At 43.4% G+C, this 16,682-nt stretch overlaps 1 pseudogene; it reads right to left on the reverse strand.

The window, feature by feature from the left end:
* LOC121319644 overlaps positions 1–16,469 on the reverse strand; it is a 55,540-nt pseudogene extending 39,071 nt beyond the window's left edge.
* Positions 16,470–16,682: the final 213 nt, after the last annotated feature.

A 16,682-nucleotide genomic window follows, 5' to 3' on the forward strand; every position in this document is an offset into this window, starting at 1 on the left:
AATAAATAGCACAGTGTTTGTGTCTCTTCCCTTCCCCTCTATGATGGAGCAGTATTGCAATCAGCCCAGGAGATGGAAAGCAGGTGCATTCCGAAAGGCCTATATATTCTGACACTGATGGCCATCCCCCTTTTTTTTTATGATTGTACCCTAATTGAATCAATCAGTACACTAATGGACTGTGCCTGGCTATTTGGGCTTCTTCAATACAATTAATCAGATTGTGTCTGGGCAGCCATGGCAGACCAGTAGTCTTTATAAAACAGGAACTCTTTATGCTATCAGAACAAAAACAAACAACACAATTACTTATTATATGAAGTAGTACAGTTCAATTGCCAGACTTTTTCTTACATTCAAACTATGTGATGTAACTTATTATAATGATACACAAAGATTTTGGCATTTGATTCAGTCTTGATTAGTCTTATAATCTGAGGGCAGCGGCATGTGATAATTATACTGAAAGCCTTTTAGAATTTGTGCTAAGGATGGCTAAGGATGGCTCATGTCTGAAAAGTCATGTTAATATTACAAAATGAAAAACAAAAGCTGAAGAGAACTTGAGGTATATAACCATTGTTTGCTTCTGGTTTGTGTTTTGCCTCTTCAAAAAATAGGAGTTAACTAAAGACTGGTAAACCCTTTGAAAACATGTCCTACTCTGACAGGCAGATGGGCGCCACCATTATTTGTCTCTGGTTATTCACCCCCTCCCTCCCTTAAGAGTATAACAACTAACAGGTTTATAATGTGTTTATTGAGAAGCGTTTGTAGAACATAGGATGTACTTGGTCCTTCACTGCTATTGCCTGGCCTTGCTCAATCATGGAGCTAATGGCGCAACGCAGCGGCACAGTGTAGGACTGACAGCTTCTTCCGCTACACCACAAAAAGCTCATTCCTAATGAGGCCAGCAAACCTCCATGCTATTACGGGATGAAAGCTCTGAATTATGCCCAGCTGGTGACAGAAACTTTTCTGTCAGCAGTCATCTGGAGTATGTATTTTTATGATTTAGCATTAGTATCAAAAACTTGCTAGAGGAAACAACAAAAGCTGTTAGGTGTTGGTCTTCCATACCTCGATTAGGTTATTTATATAGCTTTTATTTTCTTTGGTACCATCTGAACCAGTATTCCAATCCAGGAAAAGCAGCACTTGAGGGTATTCCACCTGATGTAAAGTGCCTTGAAAGACGCTCAGTAAACTTATCTGGCATTGTAGTGCATTGTCCTGCATTATAGTACATTACTGAGGACGCGATCCATAATCAGCAGAGAATCTCTGAATTTTCATGCTAAGTAAAGATCTAGTGTACAAGAAGCTCCTCCCTTCTCCAAACCTTGGGTGTCTCAGATCAGAAACCACATCTTCAGGTTAAATCCTTAATTAGAAGGGTAAAACCTTGACATGCTCTGTAAGTAATAAATCTGGATTGCAGGGGATGGTTGGACATCCTGACTGATTAAATAAATCTGATCAGTTGAGACCTCAGTGAACCCCACAGTGAACACAGAGCTTACTCAGCAGATGCTCCACGGCAACAGCTTGAGTAATGATCATCCATTTATCACAGCTTTCTGGTGAGTGGTTCAGGACTGAGATTTCTCGCTCAACGCATAACCATAGTTGGGCAGTATCAAAAATATATCTAATTAAAATACATATTTTCATAACATTTGTATTTTTTAATTTGTAATGCTAACGCCAATTTAGAAGTATTTTATATTTTGTAACGGAAATACATTTCCTGAGTATTTTGTAAGTTAGAAATGCTCCAAAATACATTGTCAGTAAGAGTTTAAATATTAAACTGCAGCTGTATAAAATGTAATTATAGTGATCATGTATTCGATAAAAAAAAAAAAAAAAAAAAAAAAGTCTGTCTTGGGAGTAACTGTAAATCAACAATGATGTGCTGGCTACCACATTGTCTTTCTGCAGACACCAGAAGATTCCATCAACTAATGCTTCAGGCTGCTGAAGAGCTGGGTCTTGTATCAGAATCTTCTAGTGACAGACCCCTTGAAGAGGAAGAAGATGACTTCATTGTTTGTATGGATAGCAAAGATGTTTCCCAGATACTGTAAGTAATCCCTCAATGACAGGCAACAAAGCTGAGCTGGAGATGCTTCATTTTCTTGAAGACCCAAGGAAGAATGTGGCATCTTTAGAGCAATACCCTTTCATAAAGAAGCTGATTTTATGCTTTAATATCATTCTTCCTTCCTCTGCTCCTGTTGAGCGTCTCTTCTCTTTTGCTGGCTTGATTTTCAGCCCCCAAAGAAATCGACTGTCAGATGACCTCTTCTAGAAACTTGTTTTGCTGAAGGAGAACGGATAAAGAACTATACAGTGCCACATATCAGTCTAGTACATCAATGTGTACTGAAAACTACACTAATGTTATTCATTAAATAAATATAGTTTGAATATTCAAAGGTTTTTGCTTGCTATAGAATTACTGCCCCTACCAAATCGTTCTGTTTTTTTTTCTAGACTGTTTTTGAAAGACCCCAGTGCCAAAGTCAGTCTAGTTTTAAATAACTGCGACTAAGTGTGTGTTGTGCATTTTGACGTAGAAAAAACTTTCGCTTTTTGCTTGGAACCACGAACCTTCTCATTACCCCAGAGTTCTCCAGTACTCAAATGTTTTAAAAATTTTTGGGGTGTATAAAGCAATTTCTGAAGTTGCTCTTCCCACTTATAATTGTCGGTTGATTTTATAGCTAAAAATTTGGAAGGATGATATATATATATATATATATATATATATATATATATATATATATATATATATATATATATATATAATGCCAATTGTATTTTGTATTGAAAATACAGTGATTCCAAAGTAATTTGTATTTGTATTTTGATACATTGTTTTCTGAATATTTTGTATTTTGTATTGAAAATACATTTCCTGAATATTTTGCCCAACCCTACACAGAACACACAGTGATACATGGCTACCAAGAAAGATTGTTTCTTTTATCTTTCAAGGGAAGCCTAACAGAAAAACTTCTGCACAGAGGGTAGGGGGTGTGTTTTTAAAGCTTGGTAGGATGGCTGCAAATGTGCTTGATGTGCGTTCAGGATTGACTAAATTTAGGATGTTTCTGATTTGGTGTTTGAATGCAGACTTCGGAGTTTACTTAACACATCAACATTGAATGCAAAAAATGTACTGGCCTAATTCTGAATGATTGACAGTTTTGATACAAAAAAAGATGATAGTATGATAGACAGGAAAATGCTTTCTTTTACTATCAAAACAGTGATGGAAGAATATTTTTTGGTCAGACCCTCCTTGAGTAAATATACATGCATAAAGACTGCATGTAAATATACCCGATAAAGGAAGTACAGAGGTATTGAACTCGATGTCCAGGACATTTACTCCTTGGAAGCTTGTCCTACTCACTCATGCATAACTTTATGTCAGTTCTGCATGACTGTGCACAGACGGCCCAAGCAATAAGATGATGAAATTAATTAAGAAATGTACTTTTTGGAGAGCAAAAAGGGGAGTAGAAATTCTATCCTGCCAAGTGTGGAATTACATGGATTATTAGTAGGGGCAAACTGAAACCAAAAATGTACTTTAAGTGATACTGCTGCCACCAAACAATTATGCCCTCAATGTGGTTTTCCAGCTGCAGGACTCCCTGGCATCATGCACTCTTATTATCCTGACTGAGTTTTAATGTATAGTGCTATTGCTGTGAAATAATGAAGGCAGGGTTGTTTTACCATGACAGACGAACAGCTGGTCAGACTAAAACAGCGCTCTCGTCCTGTCCTCATAGCTTCTCGATCAGTGGGAATGCCTATAAAAGCATTCTGGGCCACATGTGCGCTAGGCTGTCGACGCCTAGTGGACCGCTGCAGCAGTGGTGGGAGAACCATAGGGGGCAATGAGTCGTCTCTGCTGTGGCAAGGAGATCAACTCAGGCCCTCCAGAACCATTCCCAAATGCACTCTACCACCTAAGGGTGGAGTTGCCATTCTGATGGATGAGGACCCTGTGGCAGAGCAAAGCTCTGCCCTAAATTGGCAGGGATGGGGTTAACTTCCCCTACCTGCCTGGGTTTATTATGTTCAGGTGGCTGGGGTTGATTAGTTGATTAGGTTGATTAACGATCAATCAGCGCCCAGCCACCTGATATAAAAGGAGGCCTCTGCTTCTCATTTGGAGAGATGGAGCTGAGGAAGCAGGTTGTGTTTTTTTTGGTTGTTTAGAAAGTTTGAATCCAGTGAAGGCATTGCCCAGCCTGGAAACTGTTATTTTTGTAAGTTTTGCTTTTTATCTTTTTTGTGTTTAAATTGCTTTGTTTTGGCCCTTGTGCCCTTTCATTTTGTGTTTATTTATAATAAAAGTATATTTGTTTGAACTGAAGTCTGTCTCTGGGCCTCTATCCACTCGCCAGCCTGCCACAGACCCTCCCAGGAGATGAACAGCCTAGAGGGACAGCAAGTGCCTCTTTGCCTAGGTCAGCAACTGAGACGCTATGCGGTGCAACCCGAAGTCCTACCTGGCAGTGGACATATGCTACCACAGACATGTTATCTGTGTGGACAAGGACATGTCTCCTCTGGAGCACTGGGAGGAAGTGCTGGAGAGCGAGATGGACCGCTCGCAGCTCCAGCACATTTATGTGCAGGGATGTCCAGTGGCCTGATCAGGATCCGTGGACTCCTCTGCCTGCCCAGACCGCACCCCAACCCGAGTTGGATGCGTCTGACATCATCATGTGACAGTTGTGGATTACCCCCATCTTTATGCCTTCTCGCAGATGAGGGGTTTGCCTCTACCAGCGTAGGGCTTCTGAGCATATGCGAGACACAATCAACTGATGATGTCTGTTACATTTGGGATGTAGCCGAAAGGCATTGAGCCGCATTTGGGCCGGGCGCATGTGAAGTAATCTTAGTGGGTTGGCTGATGAAGCTGAGGCTATCAGACCCAACAGTTTCTGACACAACACCAACTGTACTGTGGATCTCTGCTGAAACAGGGCTAGACAGTTCTGAATGACGGCCACTCTGTCGTCCGACAGGTAGGCTCGCATTGTAAGGGAATCCAGTCAGAGACCCAAGTAAACCGTACTATGCAATGGTGTTAATTGGTTTTTGGTATCGGTCAGGGTGAGGCTTAGTCTCACCAGATGGTCTGTCACGATCATTGTGTGGATCACTACTCTCTCCTGCGACTGGGAGCAAATCAACCAGTTGTCCATGTAGTTCAACACCCTGATCCCCTGCAGCCACAAGGGAGCTAGGATGTCATCTAAACACTTTGAAAACGTGAAGGGAACTAAAGAGAGGTCAAATGGCAGCACGGAAAACTCAAAAAAGCTTCCCAGAAAGGCAAAGCGGGGGTATTCCTTGTGTGCAGGACAAATAGGATTGTGAAAGTACATGTCCTTTAAGTCCACAGTGGTGAACCAGTCGTCCTGCCAGACTGACTGGAGATGTGGCGATGTGTGACCTTCTGGAACCTCCTCTCCTGCAAGAACCCGTTGAGGTGTCTCAGGTTTAAGATGGGGCGAAGGCCCCCGTCCTTCCAGGAAGATTGAACCTCCTCTAAGAAATCTGGGAATACCGGAAAAAGCTGGGGGGGGTCGAAGCTTGCATAGGTCTGAACACAGAGGATCTCAGAGCTGGACCCTGTCTCCTGAATCACTTCCTGTACCTCTGTCTTCTGCTGCTCCAGGGAATCCTCATTCCAGGAGGCTATGATGGAAATCGCGTCCTGGTCCCCTTCACTCATCGCCTCATCTCAGTCCAAGATGTCGTCGACCACAAGTATAGGCGGGGACAGTACTGGGGCAGGTGCTGGGGGCGGAGCTGAGGCAGGCGTGCGGGCAAAGCCTGCTACCTGATCAGATATTCAAGGACCTGGGCCACCTGGCTCTTCAGGTCTGAAATGTCCTTCGCCTGCCTGCTGTGCCTGGTTCGCTTACTGCTCCTCGAGGGAGACCGTGAGTGGCTATGGACATGGTGGGCAGGAGCCTGTGCACAGGGAATACCCTGTGACAGACTGGAAGACAGGTGAAGAGTAGGGTGCAAGGCTAGGATGCTGCACAAATCGAGCAGAACGTCTCGTCACCTAAGGCAGACGAAGCGTGCTGCATCCTCAAGCACTTAACACACAAGAGGTGCTTGTCCGGGAAGCATCCCTCCACAGGACGTGCAAGGCTGGAACTTAGACACGGTGCTGCCCGGAGCATCTGCAGTATGTGTGTCTGAGCCTCGATGCGTCAAGCAGAGGAGTCATGCACCGATGTCTCTAAGCACCGATGCACGGGATGTCCTTGTGCTAAAGACACGAAACACAGAGGCGCTGAAGTTCTGTAGCACCGAAAGTGCCCAAGCACCAATGCACTGAAGCACCAAATGCACCAAGGGTATCGATGCAGAGGGTGTCTGTGCATTGAAGACACCGAAACACTGAGGCATTGAGGTTCTGGGGCACCGAGGGTGTCGAAACACCGCAGCACCCAGGCTCTGCAGCACCAAAACACCAAATGCACCAAAGGTATCGATGTAGAGGGTGTCTGTGCACCGAAGGTGGTGAAGCTCCGAGGCATCGAGGCTCTGCTGCACCGAGGATGTCGAAGCATCAGTGCACGAGGCTCTGCAGGACCGAGGGCATCAATGCATCAATGACATAAAATGCTCAATAAATACCTGACCTGTGGCAGGCACATCCCAGAAGTATTGTTGTTGGTCATCTTTGAATTGAAAGGGAGGTTAGTTGCCATGAGAGAACCAATGCATCATCTACCCTGGTTACCCACAAAACACGCTTTCTTATATCATATATATATTTATATCAAGTCAAGACTAAAAACGCACTTTTATAAAATGGCTTTCTTATCTTAGTAGGTTTTAATGTAACTTTACAATTGCTACTTTTGTATTATTATGTGTAAACTGTTATTTAAATGGTCTGAGTGTGGCAGTTGTATGTGTGACATGCTATACAAATGTATTGTGGTTTGTTCTTTTTTTCTGCTATGTTCTCTACAGTGCTTTACGATACTTTTGTATAAAAAGCACTATATAAATGGAATAACTGTTTTAATTTGGTAAATCTAAAACAGTTCACTGGCAACAAAAGCACACACAAGAGGCTGCTTTATACAAATATAGTCAGATAAAGCCTGCACCCCTATTTGCCTGGAATAAACAATAGATTACATTGTATAACTTTGATACAGCTAGCTGTAATTCTCTGAAGATGACTCATCTCTACTGTAAATCATATCAAGATTTAACTGAAGCACACACCCTCCTACTAATACCTAAGAATAGGACTCTGGGTATACTGTATATTAATTTGGAAACATTTATTTCGTACATGTGCCAAGGTACAGTATGGTCCACATTTTAAACTGCTCCAATTCTAGCATGGTAGATCCTTGACAATGTTAAAGACTCATTTCTGTTAATACATGCTAACAACTTGGACACGGACACATCAAGGCCATAGAGTTCCACCTGTACATGTTTCTGTTTCCAAACCACCAAATTGTGGTCTAGAGTAATAACCTCTGACTGCTTGGGAAATTGCCAGTGACAAGCATCAACACTACAGTGAATGACACGCTTCCACGTATTTGCATGAGAAAAGGATACAAATGAAATATTTATCTCAGATCTATTTTTTGTCATGGCTTTTATTTGCGTAGTGGGATTGTTAGCACTGAAGACTTATTATTTATCCTTAAAACATTTCCATTCCAGACTGGCTTTGGCGCATGGTTATCTAGGCTAGTGTCTATAATTCAAATCAGACAGTCACCTTGCAGGCAGCATCACTGTGTTATTATGTGCTATTTTGTATGTGTTATGGTTCCTTTGAATATGCCTTTCCGCAGTAGCTGCAGATCTTACTCTACTTACGTGGCTTTGCTTGATTTATGCTTTTAAATTAGCTTTCCATCAAATGCAAGTACATTTCCATGGAGAGTAAAATTACAGAGCTCCACTCCTGCCACGGCAACAGACTATACAGTCCATTCTGAGTCAAGGATGTCCTTCCCATAGGTAGACAGGTCTGCTGCCATGTACTGTATACAAAGAACTGGCCAGTGGAGAATGTTATAAAGGTGTAGATGTTATCCATGTCTCAAATGACTACATTTATGTGTCACATGTTTAAATTAAGGTTTATTGACTGTTTCTAAATATTTCTGAGCCTCAACCAAAGAGTTTGTCCTACACAAAAAAAATTTGTGACAGTCAGTTTTGGGGTAAAGAGTAGTCTGTTTCAGTTACAAGTTACTTGAACAAACTTGTAATTGTGAAAAGTTACTTCTCATGCACAATTTACATTTTACAGAGATTTTTTTCAGTTTGGTCAGCTTGAAATATTACTGGTAGATGAAGCTTGTTCTCTCTGAAATACTTTTTCTGAAACACATGTTCACTTGACAGGTGCACTGTTGAAGTTTTGTCTGATTTACATTTTATGTATTAACAGTAGTCTACAGTTACAAGTTGCTGAAAAATATAATCATATTAAGGTAAGGTGTTACATGCAGCGCTCCAGATATGGTTTTGGGTTTGGGAGTAGCTTACCCTCTAATTTTAACACTGAGAGAGTGAAATGTATCTTCAGGAGGTAAAATGCAACATTACCAGGGGGCAGCGCATAATTGATTGAGCGCTGGGGCTTAGGTCGGCCAGGGTGTCCTCAGTTCACAGTGCATCAGTGACCCCTGTAGTCTGGCCGGACGCCTGCAGGCTTGCCTGTAAGCTGCCCAGAGCTGTGTTGTCCTCTGATTCTGTAGCTCTTGGGTGGTGGGAACCCTCCAATTCCACAGCCAAGTCAGCTTCCTCTTTTAAATCCAGAAAGTTGACACCTTGCAACTCACTGGGTGCCTGGCTAGCAGGGTTCGCTGTATTGCAATGAGAAATAGCCCCTGACGGTTTTGCCTCCATAACCCTTCGGAACCCTCAGCGAAAACCGGCGACTCCGCACAGCCGGGACGCAAACCTGTGCTGTATGACTCACCCTGCGCACCACATGGATGTCCTTTCACCAGGTGAGCCACTCGGGGACCCCAGAATTTGGCAATCTTATAATAGCCACCAACTTGACAGAAGTATACTACTAAGCAGAGACAACTCTGGTCCTGGAGGGCCGTTCTACATCAGGTGTAACAGGTTTAATGAAATGAAACTGCTTCGGAACCTGGCTGGAGGCTTACATTACCTCTGCTTTGGAAGGGTCTATCCCTGCTGTTCACACATCTTCATGGAGTACATGGCATACTGCATAAAATGGCTCATTCCAAAAAGTCAAGGAAGACCTGATGTAAGTTGTCAAAGTATCAGATCTCTGGTATTTCTCGTCATTGTCTGCATTGCCCCTGCTGGCTCCCTTAAGGTACTGCAACTGCTCACTGGCACAGAGATGAATATTGCTTTTCAAGACATAGACCACTCCTCCTAACTAATTTACAATAGAAGTACTAATAAAACAAGATAATATAGTTTTGTATTATTATTTAAAGTCTAGACAGTTAATATTTTTACATGTGGGAGGTTTGTCCTGTGTGTAATTCCACACGTGCCAAGAACAGGTTTGCTAATGCTAACAGGTGGAATGCTAAGGCACCCTTTTTGTTGAAAACACACAGTTTAAAACAGTTTCCAGCCCAATAAATTTCTTATGATGAGACAATGATGGCTGTTTCCATGTAGTGTTACACAGCAATGTGCTAGAAAGCTAGTTATTGTAGTGTATAAAGATATATGTTATTGAGGCATACTAGTTGGTCATTCTAAACTAAATCACCAGATTTAAAAACTTAGCAGTTGCTGGATTTAAAACATTTAATTGAAGCATCAATAAGTGTCCCGTCAAAACTAGAAGCACACAGTCTTATTTGAAACAGGACTGGAATGGAAAAAATATACACACCCATTTGTTCCAGATTTTAGACTCAGTGGCGTCATTTGCCCCCTGGGAGACCCATGCAATACTTGATTCTGGGGCCCCTACCAGGGCAGGGTTGCCAGACCAGTATCTCTGAAACAATTCCAAGATGTAGAACAACAGTAATCAGTGGCTATGCAAACGAAACACACTGTTTATTAGGTATAGGAAAGCTTTTGTTGCATACTGCATGTGGTTACTTTGCGTAAATGGACAAACAACTGATTTTAAACTTTGAACAAAGAAAGCTTGTTTATTGCAGCTTTCAACTCCCTTTAAAACAGTGTCTGCAAATCTCTGCCTCTCCCCCAGTTTGAATCTTAGCAATAATAAGCATCATAACAACTCCCCACTATTCGATAACTGGCAAACACAGGTACATTGAGCGGAGTTGGAGCTGCAGTGCTAGAGCCGGAGCAGAGCTGGATTCACGCTCACCAGAGTGCTGCGGAGCCTGGAGCTGAGGTCCCGGAGCTGCTCAACTCTCTCCTACCTTACATTAACCCTTTGCAGTCCTATGTCAGATCAGGTCCAACATTACACTTTTCCCTTTCCAGTTTGATGTCGGACACTGTCCGACATCATCAAAAACACGTCAAGCACACAGGTCTCTAGTCTTTTGTTCTCCAGAAAAAACCTTTCAATGACCGAGTGAGACCGAAAGGAAGCTAATGAAGCCGAAAAAAAGGGGTGTATCTGAGCAATACACATAGCCCCTGCACCACAGAGATAACACGGACACAAACAAAGAAGGTAGCTGCTTCCGCATCCAGCGCTCAAAGAATATCACAGACATTTGCAGAGCTTTATGAGATGTTATAGTAATACAATAATGACTTGGATCATATGATTGAGGAGTTTGGTAATAAAACGAGCATGAGTATGCACGACTATTAAGAGGTATGTGAAAAATACAGCAAACAAGGGGTGGGGCTTAGCTGGATGCAGTACTGATGTCATTTTGCTATGCAGTGCCTTTTAAACCTGTTTTACTCTGAAAAAAAAAATAAACAGCGCACGTAAAATAAACAGCGCATGTGAAAATAAATTGGACCGCTAAGGTTTGAACACTCTGATACATTATGTCCAGTTTACTTGAATTAACAGAATAATGTAACTTCATAGGTATTGTTATGTGTTGGAGGGTAATGAAATAAAAGCAGTTCTCACACCAGCTATTAGTAAATAACACATTATTTGTATTTATTTAAATCTTACGACCTTCCCTTTCTCAGTTCCAGAACTGATTCTGTCATCTCAATCTCTTGCAAAACACTTGCAAAAGAAGGCAAATCTATTTTCACTCTACACGCTACGCTCTTGTTCTACCTAAATTCACCTCTTTTTACAGCAATCTGTTTTCAGAAATGATGTCCTGACTTTTGATTGGCCAAAAGTTGGTTGCCAGAGAGTTAAGCTCACATACTGAAGTCATGGGGGCCCCCTGCACCTGAATTGATAAAGAAAAAAAAATAAGGCCTCTTTCTGACCAACCCAAAAATCACCTGACACCACAACCCTGACTCCATAATCCCGACTCTACAACCATGACTCCAACACAACATCACTACTTGTTTACTTTTGAGTGGCAATCCCATTAGCCTCACCACCAGATGCTCCAGTTTAACATCTTGTATCAGTACCAATTCAGTATTCTCTATATCAACATGGCTGAGGCACAGGGAGAGCAAACTGAGGAACGTTATAAAGAGGTTGCCAGTCGATTTCAACATTTACAGCAGGACAGAACACAGTGCAAGCTGTGCCATAAGAATCGGAGTGAGAAGTCTTTCAACCAGGAAAGACATTACTCAAATGTCTATAAAAAAATACTTCAGGAGCTAGACATTTTTTTTAAAAAGTATATTATCTTTTTTTGTTTACTTTAGAAGGATAGAATTAGACTGTTATTGAATATTTTATCATCACATTTAACTTTTTTTTTAAATAAAAATTACAAAGCTTTTCAATAGTAATTACAGCATTGATGCACTGTGAACTGAGGACACCCTGGCCGACCTAAGCCCCAGCGCTCAATCAATTATGCGCTGCCCCCTGGTAAAGTTGCATTTTACCTCCTGAAGATACATTTTACTCTCTCAGTGTTAAAATTAGAGGGTAAGCTACTCCCAAACCCAAAACCATATCTGGAGCGCTGCATGTAACACCTTATCTTAATATGATTATATTTTTCAGCAACTTGCAACTGTAGACTACTGTTAATACATAAAATGTAAATCAGACAACACTTCAACAGCTCAAGAGGACACGCTTTCCATAGTGGCCTCTGGGGAAGGGGCCTCCTTCTCCTCTGACATGAAGGTGGGTGAGCCCCCTGCTGAGGAAAAACCTGGCTTCGAGGTAGCCTCGGAAGCCAGTGCCCCTCGGTTGTCTAGCTCAATTTCGGCACTTATGGGACACGCTGCAGCCTTCCTGCAGGTCCCCTGGACGCTAACGGCAGAACTATGCCGGTCCATTTTCCGGACGCAGGCGATGGCTCCTCACCCTCAGAAGTTCATAGCCTTCCTAGATTTCAGGAAGGAGGTACGCTCCTCCTGTGAATGCCCGGCTTCAGGTCATAGTATACTAAAGCAGGCCGCACTGCTTGCCTCTCAGGAAGGCGCAGAAAAACTTGACCTAGTAGGGTTCCCGCTGGTAGACTCCACCATTTCGGCCCTGGTTAAGGCCCCGCCGGTGGGTGGGTTGGCTAGAGACCCGGCATGCCCCGAAGCCTCAATGCAAGATGACAGAAACGCATCTCAAGCAGCTGAAGGGAGCACGCCTGTCTAACACGGCGAGTGTGCTCACAGCTTATATGGACGGTGTACTGTGTGAGGCCCTGCTCACTGAGCCGGTGACCACGGAATTACATCTCCTGTCCAGCATGGTGCTGTAGATCTCCGGTCTCCAAGGGTAAACTCTTGACCGGAGCCTGACTAGCTTCATAGTGACTCGTAGATAGCTGTGGCTGTCACAAGCCAGAGTTCCTGAAGCTAATAAGGCTGTGCTGCTTGACACGCCTATATCCCCAGGACATACCTTTGGGCCAGCCGTGGAGGAGATCTCAGACCCCCTTTACGGCACAACAGCTGCAGTACTGGAGCGCTTGCACCTCCACTCCTGGGTGCTCGCCACTGTGCAAAATGGTTATGCGCTTCAGTTCCGCTTGGGACCTCCATTTCTTTCGTGGCAGCACGAATACTTTCGTGACAGACTCTCCAGGTCTCGGTACTCCAGGAGGAAGTGGCCACCTTGCTGTGCAAGCAAGATATTTGACTCATAGACCCCACCTCCCATGGAGAGGGGTAATATCAAGGTATTTTCTGGTATCCAAGAAAGATGGCAGCTTTCACACCATCTTTGACCTGAGGCTCCTCAACGAGTTCTTAAAAGAAAGGAGGTTCCAAATGCTGATGCACCGTCACATTCTCCAGTCAGTCCAGCTGTCTGGTCTGGTTCACCACCGTGGACTTAAAGGACGCATACTTTCACATTCCCATTCGTCCAGAGCACATGAGGTATCTCTGCTTCTTTCAAAAGAAGCGTTTACAAGTTTGCTGTGCTGCCATTTGGTGTCTCCCTAGCTCCTTGTATATTTTCAAGTGCATGGACGCTATCCTGGCCCCCCCTGAAGCTGCAGGGGATCAGAGTAATAAACTATCTCAGGCAGAGGAGTATGCGGCTCCTGACCAGACTGCTGGACATCCCTGCGTATAAACATGTAGGAGTTACAAGCGGTATCACTTGCTCTCCACCACTTTCTCCCAGTACTGAGTGGTGCACATGTGTTAATCCGAACAGACAACACGACAGTGGTGGCGTATGTCAACCACCAGGGTGGCCTATGGTCCCCAGGGTTGCATCACATGGCCTTCAGGCTATTGACTTGGGCTCAGAGAAACTTGATGTCCCTATGGGTGAACAGTGAACTGGGCAGCAGACCTCCTCTCCAGGAACAGTAAGCATCCGTCAGAGTGGCGACTCCACCCTCAGATGGTGGAGCGCTTTCCCACCTAAACCGCTGCTCCCGGCCTTTCTCGAAAAGGTCCAGTTAGAGGAAGCATCAGTTCTCCTAGTGGCCCCCAGGTGGCCCAGGAGAATCTGGTTTTTGACCCCCTGCCAGCTGTTGCATGGCCAGCCCTGGGAGATTCCACGGCGCATGGATCTCCTCAGTCAGACGAGAGGCACTCTTTGGCACCTGGAACCAGGCAGGTTCCGGCTATGGGTCTGGCCCCTGAAAGGGACAGCTGGTTAGCCCTAGGGCTATCAGATGCGGCTGTGGGTATGTTGCAGAGCACTAGGGCAGACTCCACTAGGTCCACGACCCCGTATCTTGCCCTATGCCAGTCATCTTACAGTTTCTGCAAGAACTGCTTGATGCTAATATGTCCACTTTGAAGGTGTATTTAGCAGCTATCTCTGCTTGCCATGCCCCCATAGATTTAGTGTTTCCAGGTGCACATTTTTTGGCTACCCGGTTTCTAAAAGGCGCTCTACGATTATGCCCTCCCAGGAGGACTGTTCTCCTCGAATGGAGCCTTAATATTGTACTGGAGGCTCTGACAAAGGCCCCGTTTGAGCCCATATACGCCATAGTGCTGAAGTACCTGTCTATAAAGACAGCCTTTCTCATGGCTATCACCTCCGCTAAGGTAGACCCTGCCCTGCTTTCTTTAGGCACGAGGGTGCGTGAGAGTGTAAATTCACATTGCTGACCTCTGGATTAGACAGTGCTTGTGCGTCACTCATATGCTGCCATTCCTTCTTCCTTGCGACAGCTCTGGTACACATTATCCCCATTATAATGTAGTGGTGGTCGTTTCCAAAATTGAAAGGGAACGTTAGGTTACTTCATGTTCCCTGAAAAAGAAGACAACCACCAACCGCAAGGTCGCATCGGTCGTCCTCAAAGGTTCGATGGAAAAAGAGAAATGGCTTCCTTTGGATACCAGTTTTATCCTCTCAGTGGGCAGGACCGACTGCATCATCCCAGGAAGAGCCCTATCAGCAGCTCTGGTATAGAGAGCTCAGCGATACCTACCCAATGGGCAGGCATCTCCCATACGTAATGTCATTGGTGCTCGTCTTCTCTTTCAGAGAACCAGGGTTACGGTGAGTAACCTAACGTTTTTTAGACTATATAATTAAATGCAATATTACATTTAACAGGTCTATTCTATAACAAAAATAATCAAACAATTTAACCGGTCTGTGTAATAAGTGTAAGAAAGGGTATACCTTATTTGTAATTTTAATGTTATTTGTATTTGTTAACCTTAAACACATTTACAATCTCCAGTACAACCCCCACCTGTTTGATCGTAATAGTCTTGTCAGGTCACGCGACTGTCAGTATTGGTAATGCAATTTCTTTCCCCAAATAGTCATGTGTGTTGTGCACTAATAGGCAGCACTCGCACCTGCAGAGTCCCTCCCCCGGCCAGAACTTGTCAAAAAACGGTTTTCACTGCGCTTTGGGTTTACCTAGTCACCAGTGATACGTAACTGGCACCTTTGTTGTCTTGTCATGTTTTGAATTTGTAAATATTGTTACTAGAATGTAAAAAAAAAAAAAAAAAAAAAAAAAAAAAAAGAAAAAACTGGAACCACGCCCGGCTTGGGAACCATGCGATTGCATGTGCCTAACGCCGCCACAGTTTAGACTCACTGAACAGTGTACGGTGAACACAGTGTGTATAAAAAACGCTGTTTGTTTTGTTCAAGACCCGTAATGCAAAACTACCGCATGCACTATACAGTTGTAGATTAGTAGGATAATGCCACTTTGCCAGCACACACGCCACACACAGTGTTGCGCTTGAACCGCTTACGCTTGATTTTATATACACACACACACACACATATACACACACACACACACACACACACACACACACACACACTGCTACCGTTGCACTGAATACAATAATTTACAAGTTGAAAAAAAAAAAAATAAAATAAACAATATACTTGTGACTGATTAAAAAAAATATATATACATTCAATATTTGTATTGCATTCTGCATTTTGCAAATGGAATACCGTAGCATGCAAAACCCGAACTACCGGTACCAGAGATGATCTATCTTCAGCATAAAACCATATATATGTATTTGACAATTTCTCAGTGTCGCTGTAGAATATAAAAAAACAATATGAATGTACAGTGGTACAGTAGGAATTCCGTAATATAACTGACACGAGCACCATAAGAGCATTTTGTTTAAAACCTTCTTTCATTCCTCCTGAAGAACTGAGCCCGGAGAAAAATAAAACATTATCTTACCGTGATCATGGGTGTGATTGGAGTTGTTTTCTGGTCGGGATCTTTCTTCCCTATATAGGTTTTGACTGAGATGTCAGAGATCAGAACGAAAGAACTTGCATGCAGAGAGACTACAGGCTGGTTCTGGCCCCACTCCCACTATCTAGAATGTCACACTATAGGTTCCTCTAACAAACAGGCAGAGCTTCGTTCAAACAGCAATTGTCAAATGATCCAGTTATTAATATGGTGGTTGTATTAGTACATTTTGCAAATTTCTAGCCACCAGGCAGGCGCCACGTTTCACTGAGAATGCAACTACATCGATATTTTACGAATTGAGGCTTTGGGCACTGCAGCCCTTTGCCTATTGCTGAGGATAGGGCGCTTGGCTAATCGCATGTAATGGAAGCATTCTGCGCATTGTAAGCCTGTCACACTTATCGCAAAACTTAGCCATTT

This window comes from Polyodon spathula, chromosome 8 (assembly GCF_017654505.1).
Source record: "Polyodon spathula isolate WHYD16114869_AA chromosome 8, ASM1765450v1, whole genome shotgun sequence".
Classification (NCBI taxonomy): domain Eukaryota; kingdom Metazoa; phylum Chordata; class Actinopteri; order Acipenseriformes; family Polyodontidae; genus Polyodon; species Polyodon spathula.